The sequence below is a fragment of the Ranitomeya variabilis genome, chromosome 8 (genome assembly GCF_051348905.1).
Source record: "Ranitomeya variabilis isolate aRanVar5 chromosome 8, aRanVar5.hap1, whole genome shotgun sequence".
In the NCBI taxonomy this organism is placed as follows: domain Eukaryota; kingdom Metazoa; phylum Chordata; class Amphibia; order Anura; family Dendrobatidae; genus Ranitomeya; species Ranitomeya variabilis.
Window position 1 is genome coordinate 47,618,934 of NC_135239.1, and position 19,208 is coordinate 47,638,141.

The following is a 19,208-nucleotide window of genomic DNA, read 5'->3' on the forward strand; positions in this document are numbered from 1 at the left end:
TCGGTTTTACTTAATCACCTGACCTAAGGCAACCCAGCACCAGGGGAAAAAGACCAGCAGCAAGAAAACCACAACAAGATGGCGGATGGTCAAAAACAAAACAGATTCTAACAGTCGGAAGCAGCGGGTGCATGACCGCAAGTATGAGATTTTCATGCTTATGGTCACATGCGGACTAGACGTGCACAGCCTCATTCAATGCCGGAGCATTGAGCGATGCCAGATACAGTCTAGTTGGAATGTGGCCCGAAGTATGCATATCGTATACTTGTAGTCACATGCCCGTCCGGCGTCCGCTCCTGGATCCGTAGAATCCTCAGTGTGTGCAATGTGAGGATTCACGTCTGCAGTCACATAGACTGGACAACCACTTTAAAGTTATTGACCACGCTCCTTCCTTTTTACCCTTTAATATATTTCTAGGCCTTTGTGTTTTGTGTTTCTTGTAAGCAGAGATCAGATTCAGCAATGTCATAATGCCAGAGTGCAGTCACACCACTGACCACCAGGTGGCGCTGTGCTGTTACAGCAGAAAGACCTTTAACTCCTTCACTGGTGAATGTTTTATAAGGAAACATTGATGCAATCTATCTGTAAATAATGTGTAGCACAATCCACTCGGTGACTGTAACATTATAATGTAACCACATACTCCACAATTGGTTACATTGCTTGTTTTGATGAAAGTGTATTTTTTTTTGCTTCTGCATTTGTAAACACAGAGGGCATCTAAATTTATCCTCATTGATCCTAACCACATGCAAATGATCCAGCAGGTCTACCAGTGATCTCTGCAGCTGCCCATGGAAATGCACGAAAGGGAGGTGTTAGACATGAATGGGCAGGGCTGGCAACAAAGGTGGCAGCCGCAGAGCCAGGCTGCAGATCACATTAGCAGATGCCACAGGACTGCCATCAGCTGTATTGCCATACATTGTATAGCCCTGTCTTCCTACAGCAGCAGCATCCCCTATTCAGCTTTCATCACTGCCTCCTCCTCCTCCTTAGTGAGGCCCAGGGAGGGGGCAGAGATCTCCCATACAGCAGTGTCTAGGAGCAGAGCTTCTGCCATAGCCTGGATGTGAAGCCTCTGTGCCTGGATCAGCACTGAATGCAGCAGCCAGCATGGTCTCCCTGCAGCCAGGACAGCAATGAGCCCCTTACTGAATCACCCTGACCTGCATGTAGGACCCCCGCCCACAGGTAATGCACTGCTTGCTTGTAAGGCCTCCTGTGTGTTCACCAGGCTGTATGATTGCCATAATGCATGCATATAGGTATGAATCCTATACATTTCTGGATTACATTGCCTTGCTTTCCTTCCTTTGTTCCCAACACATTCCCACACTTGTCATCATGGAGTATTATTCATTCATCAATGGAGGGGGATGAATCACTAATTCAGGGTCTTTTTCCAATTGGAGCAGTGTCTAAAAATTATCGCTTTCCTCGTAATTCAGCGTACTGTTCCATAATGCTTCTATAATAAGGTAAGCGCTACCTGTGACTACATCGGGCCAAGTCTTTCGCTCGTGCGCCATTTTTATATTTGTGATCGCTTACTGTTTTTCTAAAATGTTGCACGTCTGACCGCTCTTTAGGATAGAAAAATAGAAGGAAAAACTGAGATGTTTGTAGATGTCTTAGAAAATGATGTAACTCATTCACAAATCTAGCTCCTGATGGCAGCGCCAATGTTTCCTGTGTGTAGGCCTCGTGGTGGAGCTCGACATTAAAAACCTTATTTTATTACATACACATGGAACAAAGCGAATTATACAGGGACGATGATCTGATGATCTACTGTATAATACCCACTTTGCTGACAATTCCATGTGTATGGGTTATATCTCTTATAACGTGCACACCCAGGAGTCGTCAGTACATGGGTCCGTTGACACAGACTCTCTGACAAAGCATAGGTTCTCGGGTCCGGTATTAGGCTAGGGTCACTCACATACAGCGCTGTCCGCTGAGCGCTTCGTCGGGTTTTCTTTTAGAATCGCCATAAAACAGGATTCTGACGGAAACCACAACAGATCGCCAGCGGAGCCATTCACGTCAATGAAGCTGACGGATTCACTTTGGACACTGTCTGGCCTCCATCCTGGTTGTAGTCTTCTCTTTCAGACATGCACAAAAGTGTGGTCTGTAAGGCTATGTGTACACGTTGCGGATTTTTCTGCGGATCCGCAGCGGATCTGCAGCTGCGGGTCCGCAGCAACTTTCCATGCGTTTACAGTACAATGTAAACCTATGGAAACCGCAATCTGCAGTGCACATGCTGCGGAAAAAAACGCGCGGAAACGCTGCGGGTTACATTCGCAGCATGTCAATTCTTTGTGCGGATTCCACCTGCTCCACAATAGGAATCTGCAGGTGGAATCCGCATAAAAACCACCTTTTACCTGCAGATTTCTCAAATCTGCAGAGCTCCAAAATACGTGTGCACATACCCTAAGCAATATATGTGGGATACTTCCACAGAGGTCTGAGGATTTTTTCCATTCATAGAGCTTTCTGTGTCATCCAAAGTGAGAAAGACCGTCATGGCCACTGCTCCCCTCTCAGGAGCTTACCGGACAGAAGCCCCCTTTTCTATTAACTTCAATTTAATTCCCTAACTGTGCGTATGGAATTTGGTTTTGTAACTTGGACAAGGCCTATATATAAAGTGCGTGGAAACTGTGGAACCACTTACCTCCTTGGCACCATCTGCCAAATATTTTTAATGGAAAGCACCTCTGAGAGTGGAGAGCGGGCTCAGGAGCTGCGCTCGCTCCATATGAAGTCAGAGCTGGATGTTATACCCAACTGGGCTCCTGCTGTGATCAGAGATCATCGAATCCAAGCATCTTAACTGTTTAGATGCTGCGGTCAGTAGCAAATGTGGGATTCAAGTTCATTCAGGTGTCCGTGGATTTCGGTCTGAGCACACACCGGTAATGCAGGGTCTGGCCACGTCTCTCCCAACTCGAGTGCTACAGCTTCATAGGGTATATGAACCTGTCACACTCGGGTCAGGAGAACCGCGGCCTGTCTGCGCCATGCTCGGACATCTGAATGTGCCCTTAGGCTAACTTCAACTATCTGTGAAATACTGACTGTGTTCAGGTCACAAAACATGATGAGGCCTCGTATAAGCCCAGGTTAGGCAACTCGCCGGTTGAGCAAGTTGGTGCGATCCATCCATGGCCTGTTTAGGCATGACGATCACATTTCCATGCACACCGAATGATCGTTGACATGATTATTTTGGGCGTATAGAACACAATGTTATCGGCAGCACATGTTGTGTGTACAGAAGGTGATGAGCTGACAAAATAATGATTTCTAAATGTGTGCTCTGCTTGTTGATCAGGTGATTGCCAGTTTAGCACCTGCCACCTCCACCAGTCAGCTGGTATCCCCGCCGGAGCTGAGGTGCTCTGCTCCATACACTGCGTACATCCGGCCGCTGCCAGCAGTGATACCAGCTGATTGGTGGAGGTGCCGGAACTCCTTTTAAGGCTATGTGCACACGTTGCGGAATTTGCTGCGGATCTGCAGCTGTTTTCCATGCGTTGTACAGTACCATGTAAGCGTATGGAAAACAAAATCCGCAGTGCACATGGTGCGGAAAAAAACGTGTAGAAACGCAGCGTTGTTTATTCCGCAGCATGTCAATTCTTTGTGCGGATTCCACAGCGTTTTACACCTGTTTCATAATAGGAATCCGCACAAAAATCGAAAAAAAAACGTAGTAAATACGCAGCAAATCTGCAGGTAATCCGCAGTGCGGTTTACCTGGGGATTTTACAAAAACAGTGCGGAAAAATCCGCACACCAATCCGCAACATGGGCACATAGCCTAACACTTCTCCTATGTATATCCATGTTCTACCCAGGCTCAGACTGGCCCACAGCAGAACAGGAGAATCCTCCGGTGGGCCCCTGAGCAAGAGTGGAACATGGATGCTTCTAGAGGTATTTTCGACATAAATATTTTTACGACATTCAGATGTGTGATGAGTCCTTGATTGCTAAAATAGATAATTGATATTTATTGTCTTTTTTTCAATGTAGCGGTCTTTCATTTTTTCATTTTAATTGTAGGAAAATCTCTCACTAGGAATATTTAAAAGTTTACACGCCCTCTATTAATTGTAATGATTTATGAGCACACCTGTGTATCCATCACTGAGTTGGGGAATAATGAGTACGGTACTTGTTCTCCAGATCATAAGAGCACATATAGTACTCAACCCTATTAATACAGTCTATTATAACTCTATCCCGGAGCGCTGATAGTGAAGACTGTGACAACATGGGAAGCCAAGGGTTGACTGTTTACACGACAAGAGTTTTACATATTAGATGAAGCCATTGAAGGATGTGTAACTGGTGGAGAAAGGTTGAACTTGATGGACTTGTGACGTTCAACATATGCAACTATGAAGAATAAAGGCAGCCCTGGACATATCCTTACTTTCAAAATCGAAAAGCTACCCCCTCAGAATTGTTCCCCAAAGTCCGTTTTCCACAATGGAACAGCAGTGCATGTAAACCCAATCTGTGTACAAATGTGTGCACCCGTCTTGCGCTGTAATTATTTATATAATTTTTTTTTCCCTAATTTAATAGTTTGCCTTCAAACGGCATTGAAAACTGTGCGTACTGCTGCATTAGAAAAGGCATTTAATTTAACAAGTGACTATCCTGGATCTCCGTGTTCCTGTGGAATCCAACATGGTCACCAGAGTTGGACTGGTCCACCCTTTATAGTGGGCCCAGATTATACAAATGTAATAGGCGTAAGTACAAAACAGAGGACGCGAGGTCCAACATAGCCCAGACCAATCTGCCGCTGATAGATCCAATGCACAGACTACATGGAGCGCAGCAAGATTAGGCAGCTAGAACAATAAAGTCCAGCATCCGGAATCATGACTTTTATATCTTTAATTCATCATTTAAAAACCTTTGAAGTCACCATACAAAATTGGTAAAACGCTTCTCAGAAAAACATCGTTTGTCATCCCCTAAGCTTTATTTTATATAAGGCATAGATCTCGATGCTGGAATTTTATTGTTCTGGCTTTAGAAAGGATCATTTGTTGCTATGAATCGTAGCAAGTTATTCTATATAGTCATGATGTGGTGGTGAAGTCTTTTGTAGATAGGTCTTCAAAAAACTGGTGGGACCAAAAGACCTCATTCACCTGCTGACGGTCACTCTTCATTCTGATGAACTCTCCAGCACTTCTTCTCTCTAGATTTCCAAGGCTGGACAGAGGAATGAAAAGTTGGATGTCTTCTATAACTGCTGCGGATTGCCGATATACAGTAGCAAGTTGGCTGGTGCTTGTTTAGGCTGTGTCCCACAATTAGTTTTTGATTCTGAATATTTTTGCTGTCTAAGGGGATCTGCAGATGATCAGTAAATGCTGCGGGGTGGATGCTGTGTACTTGTGCAGCATCCAGTCCAGATGTTACAGCATAGTGGATGGGATTTCAAGAAATCCCATGTCCACTATGCGTCCAGAGACGCCCGCGGAGCTGGACATGTGGCATGTCTTCCCAGACTGCAGCATGTCAATTTCTCTTGCAGCGACGTGAGTCGGTGAATCCCCACGGCTCATTGATCAATGCGGATTCTCCTGTTTTCAATAGATGGCAGCGCTTAGGATGCAGCGAACATGCTCTGAGTCCAAAGCGCTGCCAGTCCCGGATCGTCTGCACATACCCTTACAGTACCAGAAAAGTGGATGGGAGTTCTAGTAATCTCATGCGCATTGTTTTTTAACCTCGTAAACTGACCTACGGTGCGTGTTTCACATCCACAGCGTGTCAACTTATCTTGCGGCTAGGCTGAGTTTTATGTGACGATTTTCCCCATGAACTTGCACTAGATGTGGTGGATCCACTTAAAAAATGAATCCGCGTTTTTTAGTATGTTTCCACTGCAGAAACAAACTAGAGAAAGAGACTAAAAACCAGCAGCAGAAACACATGTGAAAACACACTGAAAAGCTTATAACTAGGGCCCTACAGGGATTGTTCGGGCCCCACACAGGGTTCTTATTGTTAGCTGCACATTCTCCGTACAGATGGGCTGTAGACAATGATGATTTTAGGACTCCCATAAATGATCCACTCGACTGGAGACTGAGCATTTTGCTGATTGATATGTTTACATGTGCCAATGATGGGGAACGACGGGTCTTGTGAACACTTGTTCATCCGATTTGGCCCCTGTAAACATACCACCGATTGAGAATAACAGATTTTAGAAGTAGAAGGACAGTCTTCAAAACGGAGTTCCTTTATCCTGGCAGAATTTGTGCAGTATGTGTTACACCTTGAATATTTGTTTTGTAGAAAAGCAAGTCTAACAGGCTTTCCGTATTTCAGTAACAATGTCTGTGCTAAACATACCGGTCAGTCAGTAGTGTGTGACCTCTGGTCAAAATAAAAGTAGCAAGGTGTGAACGTTCACCTTATTTCCCTGCTGGAGATAAAATTATCCTGCCTGATGGTTCCTGCACATGGCCGCGGTCCGGGTGCGATCTGACAAAACATCGGATCGCACTCCGACCAGTGTTAGTCTGTGAGGCCGTGCACATGTCACATTCTTCCTTTAACCTTTTTGAGAAAAAAATCAATGCATGCCCAAAATGATCTGATATTCGGACTCTACTCGGCCATGCAAGTCAGTGAGTCCATGGAAAATGTCGGACTGCACTCGGATCACATCCACGGACTGATGAAATGGAGAAAATTGAGGTTTTTATTTTCCATCATCTTCTCATCTGAGAGAATTGGATCACTCTCTGATCAGTGTGTAATCAGAGATTTCCATAATCTTTCCGATGCTCTCGTATGAGAATACACGATTGTCTGCAGCCTTAAAATAATAGTGTAATACTTCACCGAGAAATATCACTTTAAATAAGGGCAGTAAACTTTGTTCTTGTCACTTGTTTCCACAAACAAATAAAACCTGTAGAGCAAGTTGAACTTTGCATTTTTATAGTCTGTTTTGTGATACATTTGGTTCCATGTTCCGAAACAAATATGCACCTGCTGCTCAGCAGATGTTGTGAAATACGGTTCTCGGCTTACTAGAGGAGCTCGCACCATGACGGGGCAATGATATAAGATCAGTCTGTTGACTACCAGGATCCATATTACAGCCCTGACTCAATATGACATAACTTGTCCCACACATACAAGTATCTCCTAAATGTTACTAGGACATGTCCGACACAAATTGTGATATGGACACACATTACAGCTGAATTCCCTCTAGCCCTGGTCTCATATTGGATTTATTATTATGCCTTCCTTCATTATCAAAGAATGTCCGGATATTTTACAAACATTGCAGTTATATCAGTAGATATTTACTACCGTATTTCATAAACGTAAAAGGCAAAAGCTGTTAGGAATAAGGAAGGACTATGCTGTGTGATCAAAGCTCCCCACTTATGACCCATTGGTGGCATTTTCTGTGGATTCTGTGTCTGAATGATTTTGGTCTTTACAAGGAGGCTTGGCTTACAGGATCCTCTGGGGCGTGTCTTTAGGCTGCTCAGCATTCTTACCCTGTGAGCCACGCCCCCTTGTACAGACCATAAAAATTTGTATTAAATAAAATGGCCCATGTCTTTTGAAACGTATGGTGGAATTAAAAGCAAAACAAAGAAACAGAATACTCGGTGGAGCAGTGGGAATAAAATAAAAGCAAAAACTGGTCACTTTGACCTCGTGATGGGTCCTCTTTAAACTATGGCTCCAACTTCTGGCTACATTTTGTATTGTCCCTTGTATTCCCTGACTGCATTCTTAGTATAAACCCCTGGCAGCCTCATCAGTTCATCTGTATCCTGACCACTTGATTACCAATCTATAACTACTATTGGAACCACAACCCAGGCAAGCTTGTATCTCTGTGGGACGGTTATGGGTGAAGAACAAACCCAAAAAAGCTTGTCCAGCTGCCCATCAATAGACTTACCGGTGATAGCACCTGATTTTCTCATTCTCAACCTTAGCGATTTATATACAGGGTGGGCCATTTATATGGATACACCTGGGTGGGCCATTTATAAAGTTGGATCCAAGATGGCTGACTTCAAAATGGCCCCCATGGTCACCACCCATCTTGAAAAGTTTTCTTTCCCCCTCCCATATACTAATGTGCCACAAACAAAAAGTTAATACCACCAACCATTCCCATTTTATTTAGGTGTATCCATATACATGACCCACCCTGTAGATACCTACCACCAAAATATCTGCACCCTCCGGTCCACTCTTTTGATTGGATAAAGAGTGCGAGAAATTAATAGAAGAGACGATCATTTCCAGCTGTAATTTACTTCTAAAACAAATTATGCAAATTATATGTAAATAAATAGGAAAAAAAATCAATAATCGACCTCTACTTGCTGTCAGTGAATACAAACTTCCTACATTTTGACCGTGACGGCACAGTCTAGTCCTGCTCACACGGCTACATTTGTTTCAATGTATGAATATAATCTGTTATCCTTTGTATACGGAGATTAGGATAAGAGGAAGATTTTCGCTGTGTCTTTGTTCAGCGAGCAGTGAGTCGCCTACGCTGATACATTGGGGTCAGGATAAGTTTTCAGATTAGAAGGAAACATGTTTCTGTTCACTGTTTGGAAACAGAAGTTTTCATTAGATAATGATTTATATTTATTAGTATTGTATATTTATAGAAGACTAGACAATGCGTTTCCCTTTATTTAGAAATGCCTTGTAATGGTTCATTAATAATGGATGTATTCATTATGGCTGAGGATTCCTGATTGCCTCCAGTTCTCTCCATCCAGCATACGAAACATAATTACAGACAGAGGGCTGTTATTACACCTAATATTAAGCACCGTCGAGGGCTTCATGTCAGATCTCTAGCCTTCGACTGGCAGGGCAGCGTTCTGCTGATGAAAGGTGTTGAAATTTACTTTCACGGACAAATTGATCAACTGCAGTTTGATAGAATGATAAATATGTTGCATTTGCTATAATAATAAATGTACATCATACATAAATCATACACGCGGCAGGAAATCCTCACTTGTCATGAAATTGAGTAAGTATGACATATGAGATTGGCTGTTAGTGTTTCTTAAGTCATATAATTTGCTCCACTTTCAGAGCTTATCTTCAAAATATAATAGGTTGTTGTCTAAGTATATATATAAAAAATAACTAAAGGTGTCCATACAAAAATGGCGACTTGTCCCAATTTCCCGAAATACAAGAACACTTGCTTGACTCGCACTGGGATGTGCGTTAAACACACAGCATGGGCCATTTGTGGACTAACCGTGTAGGCATCAAAGTAAGATCAGATGTGATAATTACATCATTGGGATCTGTGTCTCTTCAGCTATGTCACGCAGGTGGTGCAGGTGGTTCATGGACCCACTGTGTCACGGGGCTGGGCTTGGCTAGGAGGGGCGTAAATAAGTGGCTAACCTGGTTTTTACTGGAGTTTCTGATGTAGCAAGAATTTTATCAAACAAGTCCAAAATAAAAGTATTAAATATTATAAGTCAAGGGACAGGTAGGATGGGGGAGAAAAAAGTGCATACGTGCTGTAAACAAAACTGGGGCACAGAGTGCGCGCTTAAGGTCATATGAATCGCCCCCACGTAAGGGCAATGGGGGTACTCTGCACCGGGTCCTTCGGTTCGGGGGATGTCACGGTGGCCTGACCCGGTCCGTGGCCCTTTGAGGGGCGTCCAATTAAAGGTGTAGTTTGTACGGTGTTCGTGACGCCACCTGTGGTATTCGGTCAGGGTGACCGACGCTGCTTAGGGGTCCGCTGGGGTGATGTTATAGCAGCGAGATGGTATACCTTCCCACAGGTGAAGTGTGTCCCCAGGGCTTCCCAGAAGTGTAGATGGTAATGGTGGACGATGTGAGGTGCAGGGAATAACGAGGACACAAGGTTGCAGTCTCTTTACCTTTTACTGGAAGCTTCAGCATCCACAGTTCAGGGTACGGACCACAGGGCAGGCAGAGTCCGGCCGGTCCGAGGGCAAATCCAGAGTCCCCCTATCCAGGTGGAAATCAGTAGCCTTCCTACTAGCGCCTGTGTGTTGTAGTCCCTCCCTGCTGAGCAACTCGGTAAGGTCCTCACAACTTTCGTGGATGTTTCTGATGTCTTCTCTCTGTCCCCCAGATGGTATGGATAGGACAAACCCGTATGACTGGGATTGCCTGAGGCTTGTTTATAGGTATTAAGGTTGGGCAGCCAACTTGGAATTGACTGTCCTGCCGGTCTCTGAAGTAAAGCGTATAGTCAATTACTCCCTCGGTGTTACGGCTACGCGCCTCAGAAGGAGGCTGCCTGTCTCGGGGCAGAACTCCTCCCGGTGTTTTCTCCTTGTGCTGTGACTTCGTTTCTCACTCTCTACAACACAGTTCGCTTCGTGTCCTTTCTTTGGATGCTGCCGCACGTGGGGCAGGCGCAGCTCCGTAGCTTTCTATCCCGCTAGGCCTCTGTCAGGATCCCACCCCTGACAGGGACCCTCTGTCTGCAGCTCAGATGTTCCTCCTTTTCCCCCTGTCTGCCTGACAGGTACTAACTGGGTCAAACCCAGGCAGGGTCTGACTAACTTTCTATCCAAACCACCAGTTTTACCCTTCTGTGAGGAGTTTCCTACTAGATAAGAGCATGGCAATTTCTGAAACTTAACATGGACAAAACAGAATTCATCATCTTTCCCCCATCTCACGTGACCCCCCCCAACGAACCTATCCATTACAGTAAATGGCTGCCCACTCTCCCCAGTCCCACAAGCTCGCTGCCTCGGGGTTATCCTTGACGCTGATCTCTCCTTCAAACCACATATCCAAGCCCTTTCCACTTCCTGCCGACTTCAACTCAAAAATATTGCACGAATCCGTTCATTCCTCAACCAAGAATCTGCAAAAACCCTAGTCCATGCCCTCATCATCTCTCGCCTTGACTACTGCAGCCTCCTGCTCTGTGGCCTCCCCTCAAACACTCTCGCACCCCTCCAATCTATTCTAAACTCTGCTGCCCGACTAATCCACCTGTCCCCCCGCTATTCTCCGGCCTCTCCCCTCTGTCAATCCCTTCACTGGCTCCCCATTACCCAGAGACTCCAGTACAAAACCCTAACCATGACATACAAAGCGATCCACAACCTGTTTCCTCCATACATCTGTGACCTCATCTCCCGGTACTTACCTGCACGCAACCTCCGATCCTCACAAGATCTCCTTCTCTACTCCCCTCTTATCTCCTCTTCCCACAATCATATACAAGATTTCTCTCGCGTATCACCCCATACTCTGGAACCCTCTACCACAACACATCAGACTCTCGCCCACCATCGAAACCTTCAAAAAGAATCTGAAGACCCACCTCTTCCGACAAGCCTACAACCTGCAGTAACCACCGATCGACCAAACCGCTGCATGACCAGCTCTACCCTCACCTACTGTATCCTCACTCATCCCTTGTAGATTGTGAGCCTTCGCGGGCAGGGTCCTTTCTCCTACTGTACCAGTTATGTCTTGTATTGTTCAAGATTATTGTACTTGTTTTTATTATGTATACCCCTCCTCACTTGTAAAGCGCCATGGAATAAATGGCGCTATAACAATAAATAATAATAATAATAATGGCTTCCCCTGGTGGATTGGAGTGTGAAGTGTGGTGTATGTTTGGTGATACCTGGAAGGATGAACTCCTTTATTACCTACAGACGTAATATCACTTACCCTGGTGGAAGAATGACATTACTGTAGCAACCAGGACTCTGGGGCGCTGCACTCCCCCCCCCCCCCCCCCGTTAAGTCCAGCACTCCCGGGCTGGGAAAAGAAAACAACAATACATCAGCAAAAAGACATACAATACATCAGCAAAAAGACATACAAATTTTTGGAATGCTGTAAACAAGTAAATATAACAATGCTTCCCTTTATGAGAGGTGAGAACACTTGAACGTTGCAAACAAAAACATATTTACATTGTGCGTATGACTTTAAATAACAATTATTAACTATGAACGACCATTACCCATACGGGTATACTATCTATTAAGTGCAAGTATAAACAGTATCTTTCTTTATTCAAGTGCGAGTACCCTCTAAGGGTATACTAGAAAACTTCAAAGTGCTAATTAACATTTCTTCCTTTCTTTTTCTTTCACATGCAGGACTATCTATCTACCCCTACGGGCTCACTGCATTTTTCTTTAGTTTACTTCAATTTTATTCATTAACATTTCCTATTCTTGGCTACATACTACCAGCTATGTATAAACATTATCACTATCTAACTACTTAAGGCAACATTATCACTTTTAGGCGAAAGTGCAACAAACGAACATTTCCTTTAAGAGGAAATCTCAAGTCTTTTTGAGGTAGCGCAAAATTATCACATCAGCAATCTGCAAGTTTACTTAAAGGCAACATGACGTGGTAGGAGATGAGGAACCCGTTACGAACCCCCGAACGTTGGTCCTAAGACGTGTAATCCTGACCCGGAATTCTGCCGCACAAACGGGTTTTTCTTCAGGTCTGTGAAGCAAAGCAGTTATTTTTACAGCATAATTAACAGCAGTTTCTGTAAGAGGCAGTCTCTGTAAAAGCCTCCTATGTAAAACCAGTAGAGAGCACTTTTAAGAAGGTGCAAACTATTTACAGCAACAGTTTGTGAATCATTCACCGTCCATGATTCGGTAGTTCTTTTGAAAAAGTTGAAGCTTGTGCAAACTTGAAACAACAGGGATCCCGGGTAAACAAAGGGATCCCTTTAAGAGTTAACCCTAGGCGGGTTTAAGCAGCAAATTGAGAACGAACAGTTAACTATTTACAATCCGTGGTTTCAAGGTTTATTCTAGTTCTGGAGGTAGCACTGGTGGAGGTAGCCCGGTTGGATACTGGCGGCTACCAGGTGCTACATAGGATGCGCCCTCGCTCCAGATGGGGGTCTGAGTACCCACAGTGTTCCGTTCAGGGGTAACCTGGGCACAGGTTACCATTGGAGTTGGCTCTGTGGCCACGACAGTTTCAGTATTTGTGACAGTGCACACAGTTGTCTTAGTAAAGGTACAAGTAGGCGTAATAGTCGTAGTGGTAGTAGTGTTGGGACCTGCTAGTTCAGAGACTAGGGGGTTAATGTCGTTAGTCTTAGTTGTGGCAGCAGGTAGCCCCATTCAAAAGAGCAAACAAAAAGCCAGAGCGGCACAGTCTCTTTTCAGTTTATGAGGTTCTTCCCAGACTTAGTTGTGGCAGCAGGTAGCGCTGCTGCGGGGCCTCTCAGCAGTCCTTCGGTCACCGGAGTACAGGGACCCTCTGTCTGCAGCTCAGATGTTCCTCCTTTTCCTGCCTGACAGGTACTCACTGGGTCAAACCCAGGCAGCGTCTGACTAACTTTCTATCCAAACCACCAGTTTTACCCTTCTGTGAGGAGTGGCCTAGTAGATAGGAGCAAGGCTCCCCCTGGTGGATTGTAGTGTGACGTGTGGTGTATGTTTGGTGATACCTGGAAGGATGGACTCCTTTATTACCTTCAGACGTAATATCACTCCCCCTGGGGGAAGAATGACATTTCTGCAGCAACCAGGACTCTGGGGCGCTGCACTTATAATACACACAGTATAGTTAGCAAATAGCCATTAATTCAAATACTCAGAATTAAGACCCATTACCCATGTTCATTACCAATGGATGTAATGGTCAAAGGTATGAAAGGAAACACAAAGTAGTAACCTCAGCATTGAGCTTGAAAAGCAATCCACTGAAACCAAGTATTGAAGTAAAGCATACCGTACCCAAGTAGAGAATACAGCGTTTCGGCGCTGCCTTCCTCAGTTTCTGATGGTAGAGTTAGGCTTGAGCTGCAGGTAGCCAGGTACCACTTCCCTGCAGTCCTCGGTACTGCAGCTCAGGTTTGCAGGGATCGGTGTCATGATTCACGTGCTACCCGTGTGGCTCAGGTACCGCTCAGGCTCAGGTACCGCAAGGAGTGTCAGGGTTCACGTGCTACCGATGTGACTTCAGGCCCAGGGACCGTCAGGCGCAGGTTCAGGCCCTGGCACACAAGGACCAGGGTTTTGGATTCAGGACCTGGCCACACAAGGTCAAGCGGTGGGGTTCCACTGGGACCTGACAACTCATTAGTTCCACCAGAAACTACTGAGAGAGAACATTGGCTCAGGCACCTCCATGCTGGAGAGGGTGGCCTTTATAAAAGATGCCTCCCAGTTATTGGCTGGTGGAATTTTGTAAGTGCCGGGAAGCCTGTGCGACGTGCACAGAACAAGAAGTAGGAGATTGGGAGCTCACCGCGTGGTCGAGGCAGTGATTATGTCAGCATCCCTGCACGGAGGAGGAGGAAGGATCATACAGGGGTGCCGGCATTAGTGTTACAAGCTAAATTTCCTTGAAAAAATGAAAAACTACTGCTACATTTTTAAACCTTCTAAAATGCTAACTAAATAAAATAATATTTTTCAAATGGTGGTGACTTAAAGAAAACATCAGGAAATTTTATTTCCCAATGTTTTTCCGTGATATAGCTATCTGGATTAAAGGGATAGTTATTGAAAGTTTGAAAATTGCAATTTTTGTTTACATTTTTGTCAAATTTCTGATATTTTCTATAAATAAACACAAAACATATCGACCTAAATTTACCATTATCATAAATTATAATGTGCCAAGAAAAAAATATTGTCAGAATCACTGGGATTTGTTGAAGCGTTCCAGAGTTATTGCCACATAAAGTGGCACTGGTCAAATTTAAAAAATTTGGCCCAGTCACTAAGGGGTTAAAAAGCAAAACAAAAATATGCAACGTGTGCATGAGATCTCAATAATTTAATTCTTTTTGTTAATACTCTGCGTTTTTTTTTTTCGTGCTCCAAAAACACAATCTGTGAACAAACCGAAAAACTGAAACTGTCCTATTTTCAGGAATGAGAGTGGATCAGCATACATTAACAATTATACAACATGACATAGGTTCTTTTGAATTACTTTTTTTTCTTCTCAAGTATTTTCTATCGATGCTGAAAATAGCACACAAACTAAGAGTAAACTTTTCCCAGCTTGCTATCATTTGCAACACTCTAATAAAATAGTTAACTTTTTATGGCTAAAACTGAACTATAAGTGCACTGGAGGAAAATGCACCAGATTTATTAAGAATGTAGATTTTTGCTATAATTTACGTTGGCTTCTGTTGTAAATTATAGTAAATCCGTTGTCCTGAGTTGCCTTCAGCCTTTTCCATTAAATCTCATCTAAGGTTTAGAAAAGTGGTGAGGGAGTAAAAAAAAAGACAAAAACTCATAGTATAAATATGACGATGTCCTTGTGTTTGCAGGTGCTGTTGCTGTCTGGGACTACAAGACTTTTAATGGAAGTCCTAGCCGACAAGCTTCATACTGGTCCTCTAGCTGCGGCCATATGATTGATCATGATGAGATCAATGTTAATGACAAGAGCCCAGACTGGCACAGATTCAGTAACAGCCCATTACAATATCTATGGCACATCGGGTGGTTTTCTCATTTGGTTGTTCTGTGTTGGGAACCATATTTTTTGTCTATTGTCCAGAGAGGGGAATGAGAAACTTGGCTTATAGCGAGGACCGAGTGGCAAATAAGGAGTAAAGAGGTGCTATGACTATCTCTCATTGAAATGTGTTTTTCAGACTATAAGACTCACCGGACCATAAGACGCACCCCAAATTTTGGGGTGGAAAATAGCAGAAAAAAATATTTTTATAAGATGGGGTTCTGTCTTATTGTCTGAATTTAAGGTATCTTACCTGAGAGCCGGAGCTGGTCCAGTGGGGTCACAAAAGGCAGAGTCCCTTCCTCCGGAAGCCGGTGGCAGCAGAAGTGCTGCAGTCCTGTGGTGCGATGCTGCGGGTCCTGTGTTGGCGTTGAGGCATAGCTGCAGCAGGGTCCCATCATCAGGATGTCGGCGGTGGCAGAGGTGTGGCGATGCTGCGGTGGTGGGCAGTGCGGAGTGCACCTGAGCAGGGTCTCTTCTTCAGGATGCCGGCAGCAGAAATGTGGCGGAGCCGTGGCCCAGTGTCCACAGTGAGCAAAGCGCATCATCGGTTTCCCGGCGCCCATCTTCCTGAAGCCATGGGCTGTTGGAGGCTTCAGAAAAATGGCCGCCGGAGGCCACGCGTGCGCAGATTGAGATCTCAGCGGATATTTCCTGAAGCTGAGTACCGTCGAGATTTCAATCTGCTCACGCGCAGCCTTCGGTGGCCCACTTCTTCAGGATGATGGTCGCAGGGCAACCGGTGATGCGCTCTGCTCACCGTGGACACTGGGCCACTGCGCCGCCGACATCCTGAAGAAGGGACCCTGCTCAGGTGCACTCCGCACCGCCGCCGTGGCATCGCCACACCTCTGCCGCAACCCCCCGGTAAGCCTGTGTTCGCACTATAAGACTCACCCCCCATTTTCCCCCCAAATTTTTTTGGGAAAAAGTCCGTCTTATAGTCCGAAAAATACTAGAATTCAAAAAACCTGGTTCTTTTCCCCCTGTAAGGCATCAGTTACATGCCCGTAGATTCTCTCATGCAAGAGAATCGGATCGATTACGCTAATGAAACTTGGCTCAAACTCTGATCTGAGTCTGAGCAGAGTGTCATCTTAGTGTGATCAGATTCTGTCGCATGAGAAAATCGTATTGCAGGTGTAGAGTAGAGAAGATGAAGAATTTAATTTCTCCATCTTCTTCATTGTCTGAGTCCGTGGATGTCGGACTTCTCACGGATGACATCCAATTGCAGTCTGGTGTTTCACACGTACCCATAGACTTGAATGAGTGCACGTTATTCGAATTATGGAGCCACTCGCCTCATGTTGTGATTTATTTCTACGGATCGTATCGGTCTGTAGGAAAATCGCACATCTGAACTGCCCCATAGTACAACTTTGGTCAAAGTGATATCCGATAAAACATTGGATAGCACTTGGCCGTGTTAAGGTACCTTCACACTAAGCGACGCTGCAGCGATATCGACAACGATGCCGATCGCTGCAGCGTCGCTGTGTGGTCGCTGGAGAGCTGTCACACAGAAAGCTCTCCAGCGACCAACGATGCCGAAGTCCCCGGGTAACCAGGGTAAACATCGGGTTACTAAGTGCAGGGCCGCGCTTAGTAACCCGATGTTTACCCTGGTTACCATTGTAAATGTAAAAAAAAAACAGTACATACTCACCTTCTGATGTCCGTCAGGTCCCTGTCAGTCTGCTTCCCACACTGACTGTGAGCTCCGGTCGGCCGTAAAGTAAAAGCAGAGCACAGCGGTGCCGACAGACATCAGAGGGTGAGTATGTACTGGTTTTTTTTTACATTTACAATGGTAACCAGGGTAAACATCGGGTTACTAAGTGCGGCCCTGCGCTTAGTAACCCGATATTTACCCTGGTTACCATTGTAAAACATTGCTGGCATCGTTGCTTTTGCTGTCAAACACGACGATACACGCCGATCTGACGACCAAGTAAAGTTCTGGACTTCTAGCTCCGACCAGCGATATCACAGCGGGATCCAGATCGCTGCTGCATGTCAAACACAACGATATCGCTATCCAGGACGCTGCAACATCATGGATCGCTATCGTTATCGTTGCAAAGTCGTTTAGTGTGAAGGTACCTTTATACGAGCGAGCCCTATGACAAATTGTCAATCCCTTTCCCACCTGCTGTTTAAATAAACTATGTGGTACCCCCCCCCCCCCCTATTTTTTGTTTGCAGTTTTCTTTTATGGTGTGGGGTTTGTCTAAATTGATATTTGCGATAAGGATGTACAGTTGTGCTCAAAAGTGAACTTTTGATCAGGGTCATTTGGATGTTTTGGGTGGTCATTATAATTTAAAAAGAGAAAACACAGTAGTTTGACAATAAATGGCTTCACCCAACCACTAACCATGACTGAGTGGTGAAAACGTTTTGGTGTTGTTATTCATATTCTCTGAAGAAAGGCCAAGAAAGCAAAAATTCTGCTGGGGTATGTAAACTTTTGAGCACAACTGTATGTTTCTGACATTAGGCCAAAAACATGGCACAATTCACACTGTGTGTAAAATCTGAGAGTCACCTAGTCGAGCAGATGCTGCTGCTTGTTTAAAGGGACACTGTCACCTGAATTTGGAGGGAACAATCTTTAGACCTAGGGGCGGGGTTTTCGGGTGTTTGATGCACCCTTTCCTTACCCGCCGGATGCATGCTGGCTGCAATATTGGATTGAAGTTCATTCTCTGTCCTCCGTAGTACATGCCTGCACAAGAAAGGGTGCATCAAACACCTGAAAACCCCGCCCCTAGGTCTAAAGATTGTTCCCTCCAAATTCAGGTGACAGTGTCCCTTTAAATGAGATTGCGAAACGCAGTTGTACGCTCGCCAAGTGGGTGTTTATTTATGTCATTCCCAGTTTATTCTCTGTTGATGAGTGGATTTAGGTGCTGCTTCTGCTTTCAAACAATATTTCCTGGACAGCGATAATCTCTGCTGATGGATTATGTTTTAGTATGTTGTTGTGATTTTATCCATTTTCAAATTGCTTATCTTGATAATTCCTACATCACGGGGGTAACTCATAAAACTATGAAAACCGACGAGGCCATAGGTTTTAATCTTTGTACAAGGTGGATTTAATCTCTTACAAATTACACAAATATCTTTGGATGATGTGTTTGGGGTTCCCCCAAAAAAACAACTATTGCATTGTACAGTTTGTGGTTGGATTCCTCAATAACACAACAGCAACAAAAATCATGTAAGAGAACTTGCACCTGTATAAGTTTCTGTGACTGTCCCATTTGAAACCACCACATCCAAGTGGATAGAACAGGTCTTCAGTGGGAGAAATTTTTACAACAAAATCTACAACATGTGAATTCATCCTTAAGAGGATATCCCAACCATAGATCCTTACGGTGCATTCTTAGGACACATAATCAATATTTGGTAGGTGGATGGTTGAAAAGGAAAGACACTCTTAGGAAACAGTGTCTTGTAGCATGCAAACAGTAAGCCAAGGTGGCAAGCGATGGTTGAGAAAGGGGAGAGACCTAGGAAAGGTGAGGTGGAATTCATTTCAATCAGACAATGATGATATGTCATATGTACAAAAATGTCCATGGCCCACTGTGGGTAGAATTGTTAGATAATTTGT

At 44.6% G+C, this 19,208-nt stretch overlaps 1 protein-coding gene across 1 annotated transcript in view; it reads left to right on the top strand.

The window, feature by feature from the left end:
* Positions 1-821: 821 nt before the first annotated feature.
* Positions 822-19,208, top strand: part of TLCD4 (TLC domain containing 4) — a 65,697-nt gene continuing 47,310 nt past the window's right edge. Inside the window, exon 1 of the mRNA XM_077275940.1 lies at positions 822-1,203. The gene's annotated coding sequence lies outside the window, so the exon portion shown is untranslated. The remainder of the gene's footprint in view (positions 1,204-19,208) is intronic.